The following is a 16983-nucleotide window of genomic DNA, read 5'->3' on the forward strand; positions in this document are numbered from 1 at the left end:
ACTGCCACAGGCTGCCCCAGACATGTCCTTCTTGTGACAATAGCAGAGATATAAGAGGACCAGACTAGTGGAAATGTGCAGTTCCTTGTATAAGCTTCTGTTGGCTCATTCCTATTAACATCTCATTGGCCACAGTGATACAGAGAGAAAATATATTCTGCCTCTTGATAAGAGGTGCTCCAAAGTCCCAGGACAAGGAGTGAAGAATTGAGTCCATTAAAACAATCAATCTTAATTAAAGCAATCAATCTCAAACAGATGACAATGGCTTAGTATTGTCTGTTTATTTAATCAAATTGCTGTTCAGGTTCTACTGATTAACTTTTAACATACCTGTAATACTTGCAACTTTTCTATACAAACTAAAAAACTAGAAACCAAACCAGACTCTATAAACAGTTATTTTCAAGGATCATTTCATCTTTCCAAAGCTTTCCCAACCCACTTATTAGTTTTCTTAGTAATGAAGATGATGGTAGTGGCCATCACCATTTATTGACATCTACTATATGCCAGACAGTAAGCAAACACTTATAAATCTTACAGTGATCCTACTGAGTGAGCACTATGATCCCAGTTTTATAGATGAGGAGGAAAATGAGCTGTAAAGACTGAGGAATTTTTACAAGTTTGTCCTATTAGTAAGTACTGAAACTTAGACTGAAGTCTGGGTCGTTGGATGTCAATATCCAGGCTTTCAACAGCCAGTCTACCACATTTTAATCTATCCAAATGCTAATAGTTAGAATTGCCTACATATTGTTATCTCCTGTCATCCCTCTGTTAAGAAGATTACAAATATTTCTGTTTGCTTTTGGACTATTGAAAAAAGGCTATGTTGTTCTAGTGACACACAAATTCAAACATGTTCTGGGCATAATTGTATCAAAATTTTTTTCCCCAACAGACAGGATTTGTTCTAATTATGCAAAGCACTCAACTGTGGCCCACAGAGGCTTCCTCTTTCCTTCTTTCCTGTCTTTGTACAGACTGGCTTGGGCCCTTTCTAAGAGTATGGCCATTTAACCATCTGCCTTCAAAATGTCTCTAATTCAAGGAATTAAAATGTCTACTCCAGTTAAATGACACTTTCAATTTGTAAAGCCATTGAGGAGTTTACAGAATGATTTTACATTTATATATATATATATTACTCACTTTCACTTTTTTCACACATTTTTCAATTCTTATAACAAGTATAAGGGCAGATAAAAATAAAACAATAATAGGCTTACTTCTCTCTATTGAAAATAAGGGAGGATATCCTTCCCTTCTTTTATTCAGAGTATTTACTTTAGAAAACTTCTCAAATACCTGGGAACCATTTACTTGGAATAAAAACATCGAGGGAGATAGCACCCCTACTTCCTGGTTTCAGTGGTAGGATAAGAACCCAACTTCATGGGTTGCTCCAAGTTGCATAACTGCTTCCTTTATTAAAGATATGAAATGTTTACTTTTCTTCTGCATAAAGTAAATTAACTAATCCAGATGGTTACTCCAATTGTGAAGTAAAATTGGGATGAACTATGTGTGGCAAATGGTATTGTGAAGTCCTCTTACTTGAGGACTATTTATTCTTTATCTCAAGCACAAGTATGTAAGATGAAAGGGTGAGATTTCTTTCTGTCTTTGCAGTCTCTTAGCATATTGTCTGTGATGTGCAAAACTCCATTTAATGTTTTTTTTGTTTGTTTTAATAATAAAACTGTTTTCTTTCCCTACTAACTTTGTAGAGAGGATTTTTAGGTTGGGAGAAAATTTTGTCTTTAATTATATTTCTCCAGCACAATCTGCAAGCTAAGTATTACTACAGTCATTTTACAGGTTAGGAAACCAAGGTTCCAAGAGATGAAGTAACTTGCCTGTACAGACAGACCTACAACTTATATAGCAGAACTAATGGATTTATAAATTCATGAAGATTGGAATCATGTCTATCTTTCTGATAATTTTATTCTCAGTGCTCCATGAAAATTTGGCAATATGAATGCACGCTTAGTCTTTTTGGAAGAATAAATATCCCCAAATCCCAAGATCTTTCCAATATCATATTTGATGATTTTTTTTAGCAATTTAGAGTTACAGTGTGGTAACATCAACAGTTAGGAAATTAAAGAGAAAGATTATTATGTGACTGGGAATGAGTGAGAATGAAATATAATTGATCAAAGTAGAGATATTCAAAAGCTCTGAAAGAGAATATTTTAAAACCAAGGCTAAACTATACCTTAAATATAAAAAAGATATAAAGAAATAATGCAGTAACATTTGGGGATGGGTTGTGCTCAACCATGGGATCACTGAAAGGTAATAGATGTCAATTTTAATAGGACCCATCCTGTTATTGGTCACATTGGTAAAAGCAACTTCAGCCAACAGTGCCCGTGGCAAGTTCAGCCCTAAAGTGAAATGAGAGGATCAGATGATCTTGTCTCGATCCTGTTAAATTATATTACTAATCCCTGTAATGCCTGGATTAACCAATAGATTTCAAATTCTTTTAGTCTCTATTATTTTATTTTCTTACAGTAAGTCAGTTAGTAGTTTCCAGTTCAAGTCTGCTTTCTCATCAGGTGTGACTAGCATACGATAATATTTGACATGTCATTTTTATGTTGTCTCAGTACCATTCTAGTTTCATTAGCCCAGCTTAGCCAGTCACTCTGGACTTGACCCCTCTGGGCACTGACATGAGTGAATTTCTGGGACTTCAAAGAGGAGAACCAGATTAGATGGGCCCTCTCTTACACCACTGGGTTTCAGTCCATTTTACGAAAGACATATATTACAAGATGAGCTCAGGTACATGAAACACCATCTCCAGGAACCATTCCCCAGCTCTAACCTCTCCCTTTGTTGCCCACTTGAGAAAGTTAATGGGAACATAAATAAGAGGACATTACAACTTAGAGCAGACTTTCACAAGGACGTGCCCCATAAAAAATTTCCACACTTAACCAATAAGCATGCTATTAGACAAAAGGTGGGGAAAGCTGAATAAGTTTAGAAAATTGTGTTATGACTAAGCAGTAGTTTGCTGGAACTGGTTCATACCAACACACAAGAGCTAAAACTGATTTGTCTGTTTCTGTCTCTGCATTCAGTAATGTCACATGGATTCTTTGAAATAGGCCAAGGCATAAGGGTATTTGACATCATAAAAATCTACAGATACAACAAATAGGAGATATTTTTTCCAGAGAGCAGTTTATCAGCATATGTTAGGATGATAAATTTTTATCAAGTCCCTTGGATGAGAGATTTTTTAATCATAATACCCCTGATGTCTTTAAGATACTTGGCCATAAAAAAAAAAAAAAGGTACTTGGCCATGAAATACTTTTGGCAGCAATGCCATGTTGAGACAAAATTAGACCCTTCATAAACTATAAGAAAAATGAATTAACTTAAAAATAACATTATCAACTATTTACTGGTTAATTTTATGTGACATACCACCCTTTTTATCATAACTTCACTTACTGATGTATTTATTCAATAATTATTCAAGAGCTTCCTAAGTAACAGATACCATACCACCAAGATACAATAGCTGAATACGGTCCCCCAATGCCACTTCCAGCTGTTAGAATATTCTGAGTTTTACTGTTTCACTGTTGAGATACTCATCCACATGTCCCTGAAAGCAGATCCCCTTTTAGACATGGGCAAACAGTGGGATACTCCTTGCCCCCCCGCAGGACTTAATATCTGAAGCATCATGTTAAGTTCTTTATATGCATTATCATGTTCCTTCCTTGGGTTTTCCTGGTGGCTCAGATAGTAAAGAATCTGCCTGCCATATGGAATACTGGGGTTCTATCCCTGGATTGGGAAGATCTCCTGGAGAAAGGAACGGCTACCCACTCCAGTATTCTTGCCTGGAGCATATCATCCAACCCTTATCCTTTGATGTCTCTGTATTTTATTATCCCAGCTCTTACAGGTGAGGAAACTCAGTCACATAGAGACGAAATGATCTGTTTAAGGTCACATGACAACAAATGCTAATGCCAAAATCCAAACCTAAAAAAAGAAAACTAGATCATAGGTATACTTAACACTATGCTTTGTCACCTCTTGACAAGATATTTAAGTTTATATTTCAACACCTCCACACACTTAGAGGGGAGGAACAGGCTGAATATGCTCACTCATCCGTTCATTAAGCATTTACCCAGTACTTACCTTGAGCTATGTTAATCGTGTTTCTCAAAATACATTGTATACACCAGGTGTGCTAAGAAGTGTTCCATGGGGGCTCCATGCAGAGTCTCAGAAGAAATATAGCTCATCTTCCCAGAATTCAAAATTTCTAAGGAATGGAGAATATATTCTCATGTTAAAACAAACAAAAGATGTATTGGGAATAGAATGCAAAGTTTATATAAGTTTTAGGAACACTAGAAAATTCTCCGAGATTTTACACTTTGGAGTAGTAGCTACTTGGTCTAAGTGTTAGAATTTTTGTGGTCCACTACTGAGCTGAGAACACTTTGTGACTGAAAATCTGTTATCTATTTTATTAGAATGCAGGTTCCAGAGTCAGAGGACATGGATTTACCCGACTGATCTGGGTTTTGTCACCTTTCCTGCTCTGTTCCCCAGGTACGCTGGACTTCTTTCTATTCTTATTACTCTTCACTTTGGCTGGAACTCTCTCTGGATCTCATGCCTGGTCTGCCTCCACATTGAGCTTCAACTAGATTTTCATTTGTTTAAGTTTTGTTTGACTCTCTCACAGTCTAGTTCTATCTTCTGTTTTGAGGAAACTTTGTAACAATTTTCTGTTGTGGCTGCACAAACTTGTGTTGCCACCAACAGCCCAATAGTGTTCCCTTTTCTCCATATCCTTGCCATTTGCAAAAACACAGAAGGACCAAAATTACGCACAGACATCAGTCAGTTGAGTTTAGTTGTTCAGTCATGTCTGACTCTTTGCGACCCCATGGACAGCAGCACACCAGGCCTCCCTGTCCATCACCAGCTCCCAAAGCTTGCTCAAACTCATGTCCATTGAGTCGGTGATGCCATCCAACCATTTCATCCTCTGTCGTCTCCTTCTCCTCCTGCCTTCAGTCTTTCACAGCATCCAGGTCTTTTCAAATGAATCAGTTCTTTGCATCAGGTGACCAAAGTATTGGACTTTCAGCTTCAGCATCAGTCCTTCCAATGGATATTCAGGACTAATCTCCTTTAGGATGGACTGGTTGGATCTCCTTGGAGTCCAAGGGACTCTCGAGAGTCTTCTCCAACACCACAGTTCAAAAGCATCAATTCTTCCGTGCTCAGCTTTCTTTATAGTCCAACTCTCACATCCATACATGACTACTGAAAAAACCGTAGCTTTGACTAGACAGACATTTGTTGGCAAAGTAATGTCTCTGCTTTTTAATATGCTGTCTAGGTTGGTCATAACTTTTCTTCCAAGGAGCAAGCGTCTTTTAATTTCATGGCTGCAGTCACCATCTGCAGTGAGTTTGGAGCCCCCCAAATTAAAGTCTGTCTGTGTTTCCACTATTTCCCCATCTATTTGCCATGAAGTGACCAGTTCATGGGGTCACAAAGAGTCGGACACGACTGAGCGACTGAACTGAACTGAACTGAACTGATGAGACCGGATGCCATCTTAGTTTTCTGAATGTTGAGTTTTAAGCCAACTTTTCACTCTCCTCTTTCATTTTCATTAAGAGGCTCTTTAGTTCTTCTTTGCTTTCTGCCATTAAGGGTGGTGTTATCTACATATCTGAGGTTCTTTATATTTCTCCTGGCAGTCTTGATTCCAGCTTGTGCTTCATCCAGTCCAGCATTTCTCATGATGTACTCTGTATATAAGTTAAATAAGCAGGGTGACAATACACAGTCTTGACATACTCCTTTCCCAATTTGGAACCAGTCTGTTGTTCCATGTCCAGTTCTAACTGTTGCTTCCTGACCTGCATACAGATTTCTCAAGAGGCAGGTCAGGTGGTCTGGTATTCCCATCTCTTGAAGAATTTTTCACAGTTTGTTGTAATCCACACAGTCAAAAGCTTTGGCATAGTCAATAAAGCAGAAATAGATGTTTTTCTATGATCCAACAGATGTTGGCGATTTGATCTCTGTTTCCTCTGCCTTTTCTAAGTCCAGCTTGTACTTCTGCAAGTTCACAATTAACATACTGTTGAAGACTGGCTTGGAGAACTTTGAGCATTATTTTGCTAGTGTGTGAGATGAGTGCAATTGTGTAGTAGTTTGAGCATTCTTTGGCACTGCCTTTCTTTGGGATTGGAATGAAAACTGAACTTCTCCAGTCCTGTGGCCACTGCTGAGTTTTCCAAATTTGCTGGCATGTTGAGTGCAGCACTTTCACAGCATCATCTCTTAGGATTTGAAATAGCTCAACTGGAATTCCATCACCCCCACTAGCTTTGTTTGTAGTTATGTTTCCTAAGGCCCACTTGACTTCGTATTCCAGGATGTCTGGCTCTAGTAATTACATCATGATTATCTGGGTCGTGACTATCTTTTTTGTATAGTTCCTCTGTGTTTTGTTGCCACCTCTTCTTAATATCTTCTGCTTCTGCTAGGTCCATACCATTTCTGTCCTTTATTGTGCCCATCTTTGCATGAAATGTTCCCTTGGCATCTTGAATTTTCTTGAATAGATCTCTAGTCTCTCCCATTCTATTATTTTCCTCTATTTCTTTGCACAGATCACTGAAGAAGGATTTCTTCTCTCTCCTTGCTATTCTTTGGAACTCTGCATTCAAATGGCATATCTTTCCTTTTCTCCTTTTTTTGGATAGACCTAGAGGGTGCTATACTTACTGAAATAATTAGAGATAAATACTGTATGTTATTATTTATGTGTGGAATCTAACAAATGAAATGAAATGAATGTAACAAAAGAGAAACATAGATATAGAGAAGAAACTAGTGGTTACAAGTAGGGAGAAGGAAGGGAGAGAGGCAAGATCCAGGTAAGGGATTACAAAACACAATCTATTATGTATACTATAAGTCACAAGGACATATTACAAGCACAGGGAAAACAATTACTATTGTATGACTTTACTCAGAGTATTATCTATACAAATATTGAATCACTACACTACATAACTAAAACTAATACATGGCTCAGTGGTAAAGAATCTGCTGCTAATGTAGGAGGGATTTCGATCCCTGGGTAGGGAAGACCTCCTGGAAAAGGAAATGGCAAGCCACTCCAGTATTCTTGCCTGGGAAATCCTATATAAAGAAGAGCCTGGCAGGCTACATTCCATGGGATTGCAAAGAGTCAGACACAACTTAGTGACTAAACAGCATAATTAACTATCCTTAAATAAAAAGATAATTTAAAATAAAGTCACATTCTATTACCATATCTACTTCATTTAGAGCTATATATATATGTATATGTATATATTTTATAGCATATATCAGTATTGGAAATTATCTCATTCATTTTATAATTATTTTTGTTTTTCATCTCTATCTCTTAAAGGAATTTAAGCATTCTAAGAGGGAGAACTTGTCTATTTGTCCACAGTTTTATCCCGAATCCCCCAAACAATGCCTAGTATAAAAAGGTATTTCATAATGCTTGTTAAATAAGTTAATAAATGATGAAGCGTATAAACATTTGCTACTTAATTAACCCTTCTCCCTCAGGTTCTATATCTATTAAAAAAGTGAAAGTATGGCATTTTTCATAGCATCATCATGAAGATTTACAAAATATATAAAACATGCCTATAATAATGACCAGCATATAGCAAGCACTTAATAAGTTAAAGTTATTGTAACTGAAAGACCCACAAAAAAAAGAAAGTGTACAACAATGTGTACAACAAAGAAAATCACATTTCTATACTTTCTGTATTTCATTGGGACTGTATTGAAGAAACATTCTAAATAAAAATACTCAGATTCTTTAAACACACTTCTTCAAAACACAACTAAGCATCAGGTAGATTTACATTCGTCTTGTCATCGTGGACATAAGCTGCATTATTCCCAAAGAGTGGTGCAAATCATAAAATTCTTCTCTCAAAAAAGGCTATAAAATGTTAGCAATAACATAAAAGTTGATGGCCATAATTATTCATTGCAAGGGCATGGGCAGAAAGCTGTGTCATCTGGTTAGTATGTTTTAAATGTTTATGAGTTGTGGATGTATTTGTTTATGCTTTTATGTATTCCGTGCTGACCACTCACATAGAAAAAAAATGACAGTGATGCTTGCCCTTTTGTAAATTTGAAATTGCAAAATCTTTCATTTAGGCTGCTACACTGCTATAAAAATTAGCCTGTGTGTTCATTCTAAAAACTTTCATTTTTGGATTATCTTCCATGTTAATAGAAACATTTTGGTGTAAAGTAGGCATTTTACCCTAAAATCCTATTTTACACAATCTATCCAAAAATTGGAGTTTATTTAACTGTTATAATTTAAGAATTACAGTTTAAGTTGGGATTCTTTTTCACAGGTAGATAAAGTCATATCTAGTTCATTTTTGAGCATTAAAAAATACTGTTGGCTAACCTATTATGAATTCTGTTATAGGTAAGGGGGGATAAAAGCCGCTTATATGGTAAACCAAGCCCCATCAATGATGTTTATGTTCTAGGGTTGGAGAGAGGGACAAAAGAAAGTAAGTGTCCAGAGCATTCTGAATTTCAACTCTGGGTCAAGTGGTCTGGTGGATCTGAGGGACATTTTTGAAGTTTTGGCATCTGAGCTGATAGGCAGCCAGAGTAATTGCCATGTTATCAAGCACTGCTTTCTAACAGTAAGTTAAAGAAGCTTCTTTCTTAACACGGCCCTCCAGTTACTTAACAGCTGGTACTAACTAACTCTGTGTATTTGTCTTTCATTCAGTGGTAACAAGAGTCCTGACTGCTGTTTTTCAACTGTCTCCCTGGCTCTTGCACCTGCTATTCTTGTTGTCATATTATTTCTTCTCTATTTGTGTAGTTCAATCTTTTCCTACTTTACTGTCTCTGTGCTCTGTATATACCTGCTCTACTGTGAACAAATTGACTTTAATTTTTACAATATTTTTTTCAGATCGTGAAAGAAATGCATATTCAATATAAGACACTTATAAAATTATATATATATATATATATATATATATATATATATATATATATATATATTAAAAGGAACATTAGTACTGACCCAAAAGCACAACTCACATGTAACATTTTTGGTATGCTGTGTGGAGAGTTTAGAAGAGGAAACCGATGCATGAATTGTCTAGCCCCTTCCTCTTTTCCTCCTCTTGGGACTCAGTGGCCTAGAAAGGAGCACACCGCTTTATTCCTCCATGTGGTAAGTCTTTAGGATTCCCTGGTAGCTCAGATGGTAAAGAATCTGCCTGCGACGTAGGAGACCTGGGTTTGATCCCTGGGTTGGGAAGGTTCCCTGGAGAAGGGAATGGCAACCCGTTCATAGTACTCTTGCCTGGAGAAACCTGAGTCTTGGTAAGGTGGTTACTCAGCGGGAGGCCTGTCCCAGCCCAGCTCTGCTGAAAACCAAATGGGAAACTCTAATTCTAGAGTGTTACAAAGACCACACGCCATTTTCTTCAATAGCAGCCTTTTTGGTAAAAGATGTTATTTTAGCCTTGATCATAGGGAGCTTTTAATCTTCCTTTTTCAGTTTGCTCAGTACTTGCACAGGAAAGAAGGATCTTGCTTTATTCTTCACACAGAGACCAAACACATGTGCTCTATGATGGATGCTGTCATGTGCCATCTAGATGTCTCTTTCATAAAGTCTTATTCTCTCAGCTTCTGGAATTAGCACCAGCATAGGATGGAGAGCCCCTTCAGGTACCATCTCAGGTGCAAAGAGCATCCCGTCCAAGGTTGTGAACTTACTTTGGAAGCTTTCATTCAATAACTGATTGGTGTGTGTGTATGTGTGTGTGTGTGTGTTAGTTGTTCAGTTGTATACAACTCTTTTTGACCCTATGGATGATAGCCCGCCAGGCTCCCCTGTCCATAGCATTCTGCAGGCAAGAATACTGGAGTGAGTTGCCATTCTCTTCTCCAGGGGATGTTCCCAACCCTGGGATCAAACAGGGGTATAAAGTCCTGGCCCATCCTTTGAGACATTCAATGGTCATTCTATCTCCAGGGTTCCCTCAGCATCAAGCATCAAAGAGATTATCACTGGGCATAAGCCAGTGGTATTTGGCTTGGCTTTTCCTTTTCCTCACAACTGCTTCCTTTTTCTCTATTATGAAGATGTTCCCAAGGGCTCTCCATAAGAAATATTCAGCATGCCAAATTCTGTCTCTGAGACTGCTGAGTCTGCTTACTGAGAAACTTAACCTCTCACATTTATATGTACAAATACATGCGTATCATTCTATTAAAGGTATTTGTTGTAATAACCACATATTGTTAAAGAGACAGTCTAATAATAGAGGAATAATATAGTATTCAATAATGATTCCATAATTATACTAACTCTTGTTCTTGGACATTCTTTGTATTTGTAATTCCTGATGTTTTAAATATCACATCACAAAAAAAATTTTGTTTACAAATATTTTTGCACATATTTAATTAATTGTGAAGGATAAATACATTCAAGAAAGAGTGAAATTACTGGGTAAAAGAAAATGCACATTAAAAAATTTTTGACATTATTGTCAATTTACTCTCTGAAAAATCTCTTACCAATATACACTCTCACCATCAAGGACTGTAAAAATCTATTTCAGAGCACACTTACTAACATTGATGTTTTAAATTATATATTTTCTAGTTATTTAATTATGTTTTTATTTTCCTTACTACTGAATTAGAAAATTTGTTTATATATTTATTAGCCAATAACTAGTATCTCTTTCTTTGCAGATTATTTGTCTACAAACTTGTTTATTCTTCTAGATTGTTTTCTTCCTTAAAAAATTTTCTAAAACTTTTCAAAACTGAAGAGTATTGACATTTGTATAGTACTGAGCTTATCATGAGAGAAATTGATTGTTCTATCCATTTAAGAGGGTCCTTTCATGATATAGTGTATAACAATGATTCTCAACTCCTGTCAATTTTGCCTCCCAGGGCATCTGGAAATGTCTGGAGACAATTTTGATTGTCATGACTTTGAAGGGAGGGGAGGAAAAGGAGGTACTACTGAAATATAGTTAAAATCTAGTGAGTAAAGGCTAGGGATGCTGCTAAACATCTTACAAGAGGAACGTCCACTAAGACAAATACTTACCCAGCCCAAAATGTGAGTCATGCCAAGACTGAGACACCCTGGTCTGGTCTGTACAGAGAGTTCTGCAAACTTCCTGCATGAGTTTATTCATAGATTTGTCTGTGTGTGTGTGTGTGTGTGTGTGTGTGTGTGCCTGTGTGCACACGCACAAGTGCAGACATACACATTTTTTTTCAGTTATATTTTCTGACAATGTTGGTTGAAATAAATCCCTTTTTATGTGTATGTTTTGAAACTCTAGATCTTTTTTTTGGTATTTGCATAATTGGTTTTTTTTTAGTCTGCTGGGTTTTCTATCTAATGATTTTGTCCTTGATAGTAATATAGGTGTTGCAATTTTGAAATTATTTTGTCTATAATGTTGGTAAGAAAAATAACTAATTGTATTGACATTATTGGAAATCAGAGTTTTCAATTCCTTTTGTACTGTGGTGTTGGAGAAGACTCTTGAGAGTCCCTTGGACTATAAGGAGATCCAACCAGTCCATCCTAAAGGAGATCAGTCCTGGGTGTTCATTGGAAGGACTGATGTTGAAGCTGAAACTCCAATACTTTGGCCACTTCATGCAAAGAGTTGACTCATTGGAAAAGACCCTAATGCTGGGAATGATTGGGGGCAGGAGGAGAAGGGGACGACAGAGGATGAGATGGCTGGATGGCATCACCAACTCGATGGAAATGGGTTTGGGTAGATTCTGAGAGTTGGTGATGGACAGGGAGGCCTGGCATGCTGCGATTCATGGGGTCGCAGAGTCGGACGCGACTGAGTGACTGAACTGAACTGAGAACCCTACATTCTATAAAGCACAACTGCTATTTTATGTATAGTGTAGTGCTATTTTTTTCTAATATAAGGGCTTTCCTGGTGGCTCAGATGGTAAAGAATCTGCCTGAAATGCAGGAGACCCAGGTTCGATCCCTGGGTCAGGAAGATCCCCTAGAGAAGGGAATGGCTACCCACTCCAGTATTCTTGCCTGGAGAATTCCATTATCAGAGGAGTCTGGTGGGCTACAGTCCGTGGAGTCACAAAGAGTTGGACACGACTGAGCGACTAACACTTTCACTTTCTAATATAATAGCATCCCTAATAATAGCTGCTATTTATTGAGTCTCTCTGATGTCTGTCTGGTGTTGTCACTCTACTCACTGATACACATGCAATTTTCCATTTGTCCCTCATAATAATTCTATGAAGTGGTTATTATTCCCCCTACTCTACCAAAGAAGTTCAGAGATTATAAAAACTGTGTCAAATGCTTGTGCTCAACTCCTAGGCTATGATCTTTCTATTTAAATATCAAAAATGAAGTTAAAATAGCTTAGTATTCAGATCTTTAGCCTACAGCTGATACTATTTGTTCCTGCACAGGAAATTTGAGGATCCTTTTGCCAGATACTATATACCTCTGAGACTTTGATCAGAATTGGACAAAGAAGTATATTTAAGTTATTTCCAATTATCCATTGATCTAAACAGTAAATGGTTCCTATCAGGTCAATAATAAGAGACACTGATACTTATCTTTCAACAGCTTCATGTTGACAGGACAACAACTGATATTGATCATCAGTGTGAACATTACTTCAAAGTCACAAATTTCTGAATAGCTTTTGGGTTTTATCGGCATTGTATGTTTACATATATCATTCAATATGTCGATTCCTAGCATATTTATTTTTCTCTTAATCTTCCTCAGCATACATAAAATGTCAGTCTGGAGTAATTATAAGTAGAGCAAATTATGAGTCACTGTAAGTGACAGGCATCTAATGGCTTCTAGGACCTGGTCACATCATAATTCTTCTCTGTTGAAGTGCTTTTCTGCTTCCAGGGAAAGTTCTTTGAGGCTGAAGCTGTTCTCTCCTCCCAGTTTGAGAGATAGCAATGAGAAAGTTAACTAGTACAATTATTTGCAAGTATAATTGTTCGTAATTTGAAGAGAGCAAACATCCTGCTTTCTGGAGCTTATAGGAAAGAGAGGAAAGATTAACTAAGAGAAGTGAAAGGACTTCCCAGGTGGCACTAGTGGTAAAGAACCCGCCTGCCAATGTGGGAGACATAAGAGACGTGAGCTCGATCCCTGGGTTGGGAGGACATCCTGGAGGAGGAAATGGCAACCCAACTCCAGTGTTCCTGCTTGGAGAATCCCATGGACAGAAGAGCCTGGTAGGCTACAGTCCATGGGGTTGCAAAGAGTTGGACAAGACTGAAGCGACTGAGCACAGGACACAGTTCACAAAAGAGACGAAAGAAGAGGATGGTAGGGGATGAGATGATTACACAGCATCACCAACTCAGCAGACATGAATTGGAGCAAATTTCAGGAGATAGTGAAGGACAGGGAAGCCTGGTGTGCTGCAGTCTATGTGGTCACAGAGTCGGATACAACTTAGAGATTGAACAACAGCAACAAAGAGAGGTGAGCTTCCTTTGTCATTTCTCTTCAAGAAGCTTCACACTTAGCACTGAGGGACAACAAAGGTGTTAGACCGTTAGAAAAATAATTGCAGAACTGAAGCTAAGGACTGTCGTGAATAGTGGCAAGTGGAGAGAACTGATAGAGCTCAGGAAGTTCAGCAATGGATTCCTGTCTTGACCAGTTTATAATGAGCTATGTTAAAACCTAAGCAACTCTAGAAGTCAGCTGGACTGCATGGTCTGTTTCTGTGAACTACCCCTAGAATCTCATCATAAATTCTGTTTCACTTCAGCTAGTTCAAATGGGTTTCTTTCATTGAAACCAATGAGTTTTAACTAATTAAAGACTACAGTAACTAACTCAAGATACTGAATCCTCTGGGAAAAGGTAAATTCCCTTGTTTGAGCATTAATCCTTGGGCTCTGGGAGACAGGCAAAACATACATGGTCCCTCAAATGAAAAACTCAGCTACTCCAAGAATTCTATTTGGTTAGCTGTGGAGTTCTTTTGCTAACCGGTATACTGAATAGCTCGAATCTATCGGCCTTTTTCATGGGGCAGGTTGCATTTCTACAATAGGTCAATTAGACAATGAAAAATCACTTCTCAAATTTAATTCAACACACCCCACTGCCCTTATGTTGGTTTCAGCAAAATGTCTAAGATATATATTTATATGCCTTGAACAAAAGGATTCAGTAATTTGTCTTCAGCTGCTGGTCACTATTCATTCAGTTCAATTCATTTTAAGTGTGAATGTATACAGACTATTTTGTGATCTGATTAAGGAACCAAAAAAGACACGTAACTTCCCTTGGGAAATTTGTATTTTTGGGGTTTACATTTCTACTCTGAACTAAATCAATAAGTACTTGGTTACTTCACTCCTTTATTTTTATTGAATAAATCATATTTTGGAGTCATAGCCTTTAAATTCCAGGTGATACTGCCTAGGTAAGTCAAAGCCATGTGGCTAGTTCAGTGATCCAGAGAAAATCAATTTATCTTCCAAACTGAGAGATTTCAAAAGAAAACAAAACAAAAAATGGATGACTATAGTGAATCAGACTCTTACAGTTGTTTTCATCTCTAATAGCTATGACTCAATGACCTCAAAAAATAAATGTATGAAAACAAGAAAGAAAGATTTCACCTGAATGAAAAAGAAAGTCATCCACTAAAGATGAATGATTCATGAAATATTTTCCCTATTTCTATCTTTAAAAACTGGTCTTCAGTAAAAATCTTTTTGAATGAAAAACTACAGTAGGCAGATCTTCTTTATGGACTCTAATGTCTTTTTTTCCCTCCTATTTTGGTTCTTTGAAAATGGGCTTAGTCCAGGTAACTTCTCCAAAAGGTAGCTTGAATAATATTAAAATGATGGGTGCATTAATAACGCAGTTAGTGGGTAGTCATTAAGAATTGGGTTTTGGAGTTGGCTTGGTTTGGTTTCATTTCAAAAAACGGTAATATTAGGCAGGTAACTGGAAAATTAAGGTTTCTTATCTGTAGAATGGGAATGAAGTTAAGTGAAAGTCATTCGGTCGTGTCTGACCCTTTGTGATCCCATGGAATGTATAGTCCATGAATTCTCCAGGCCAGGATACTGGGGTGGGTAGCTGTTGCCTTCTCCAGGAGATCTTCCCAACCCAGGGACTGAACCCAGGTCTCCTGCATTGCAGGCGGATTCTCTACCAGCTGAGCCACCAGGAAAGCCCAAAATGGGAACAATAGTACTTACATCTTAGAGTTCATGGGAGAACCAAAGGAAATGATTCATGTAAAAATGTTTGAAGTTATAACCATTTTTATTAATGTAAGTTCATTTATTCATTCAGCAAGTATCAATATTTACTGAGTGATCCCTATGTGTCAGGCACTATTCCAGGTTTTGGAGATATAACAGTGAGCAAGACAAAATCCACTCCTTCAGAGATCTTATCGACTAGTGAGAGAGACAGATATTAAAATTAAATAAATATATGTTATAATATTTAGAAATGATTTTTCCTATGAAGGAAAATCTTCATTTTAGTAGAGCTCTTTAACCAAAAGCCTTGACATATCAATAGGATTTCATTAGCAGGAAGGATTAACAGATTTCTATGGCAGGGTAGAATGGTCTTAATGGAATCATGATGTTGTCCCACTAACCAACCAGACACAGGGCAAAGAAACTTGAAGAATACAATGGAAGTCAAACTGCTAGGGGTTAACTATATTGTGAGTTTTGAAATCTTTATCAAAATAAAAACTGAAAAATAGGTAAATTGTACCTATTTTTTGGAAAAAAGGTTGATAATTTTTTATTTGGTTATCTTTTTGAAGTAGGTTAATGAAAAGAAAATGTAATTAGCCAATATTTCTGAAACTCAATATTCTTTCTGCCTCTAAATAACATATTAAAATAGCAATGATAATAGTGATAATGGTTAATAATACTTATAAGAGCAATAACAATTGCTAACATTTATCAAAAGCTTACAATGTATCACATTTTTGCAAAGCCCTTCAAGAGCATAATCTTGTTGAATCTTTAAAACACTATGAGGAAACAGGATCACAGATATAGAAAACAAAATTATGGTTACTACAGGGGAAAAGGGTAGGGAATAAATTAGCAGTTTGGGATTAGCAAATAAGACTTCTATATATATAGGTAAACAACAGGTTCTAGTGTATAGCACAGGGAACTATATTCAGTATCTTATAATGAACTAAAATGTAGAAGAATATATATATATATATATATACACACACACATATATGTATAACTGAATCACTTTACTATACACTAGAAATTAACACATTGTAAATTAACTACATTTCAATAAAAGAAAACACTATGCACTATGTGCCATTATTTCCCTCAATTTACAGGTAAAGAAACCAAGACTTACAGAAGTAAAGTCTTCTTAAGGACACATAGTTGGTAGAGAAGTATGTCAAAGGCTGTTCTATTGATTTCAGAGTTCTAAAAGAACTTTGCCAATACCCTTTGTTCTTACTGGATTATGAACTTTTCCTTCATTATCTATTCTGTAGAATTTATTTGGCATCCTCTGTATTGGGAACCTTATGTATTCTGTTTTTCTTAATTATCTAAAAAATATGATGAGGTATATTTTAGCTATTTGTATATAGCAAATCATCCCAAAAATGAGTGGTGAAAACAATAAGCATTTTTTTTCTCACTCATGGATTTTTGAGACAGACTGGGAGCCAGCTAATCTACCTTGGGCTCAGCTAGAATTGGCTCCAAGTCACGGATCACCTAGATACACTCTACATGCCTTCCATTTTCTTTGGACCATTCAGCTAACTTGAGTGT

General features: G+C 36.9%; 1 long non-coding RNA gene and 1 other non-coding gene across 4 annotated transcripts in view; one reads left to right on the plus strand and one right to left on the minus strand.

Moving 5' to 3' along the window:
• Positions 1-16629, minus strand: part of LOC139035062 (uncharacterized) — a 62903-nt gene extending 46274 nt beyond the window's left edge. For all 3 annotated transcript variants that reach the window (XR_011487575.1, XR_011487573.1, XR_011487574.1), the window contains exons 1-2: positions 16553-16629; positions 4192-4318 (exon numbers count right to left, since the gene is read on the minus strand). This is a non-coding gene — a long non-coding RNA (uncharacterized lncRNA). The remainder of the gene's footprint in view (positions 1-4191; positions 4319-16552) is intronic.
• Positions 12087-12159, plus strand: TRNAF-GAA (transfer RNA phenylalanine (anticodon GAA)). The gene has a single exon. It is a non-coding gene; the product is annotated as a tRNA-Phe (tRNA).
• Positions 16630-16983: the final 354 nt, after the last annotated feature.

The sequence above is a fragment of the Odocoileus virginianus genome, chromosome 5 (genome assembly GCF_023699985.2).
Source record: "Odocoileus virginianus isolate 20LAN1187 ecotype Illinois chromosome 5, Ovbor_1.2, whole genome shotgun sequence".
NCBI lineage: Eukaryota > Metazoa > Chordata > Mammalia > Artiodactyla > Cervidae > Odocoileus > Odocoileus virginianus.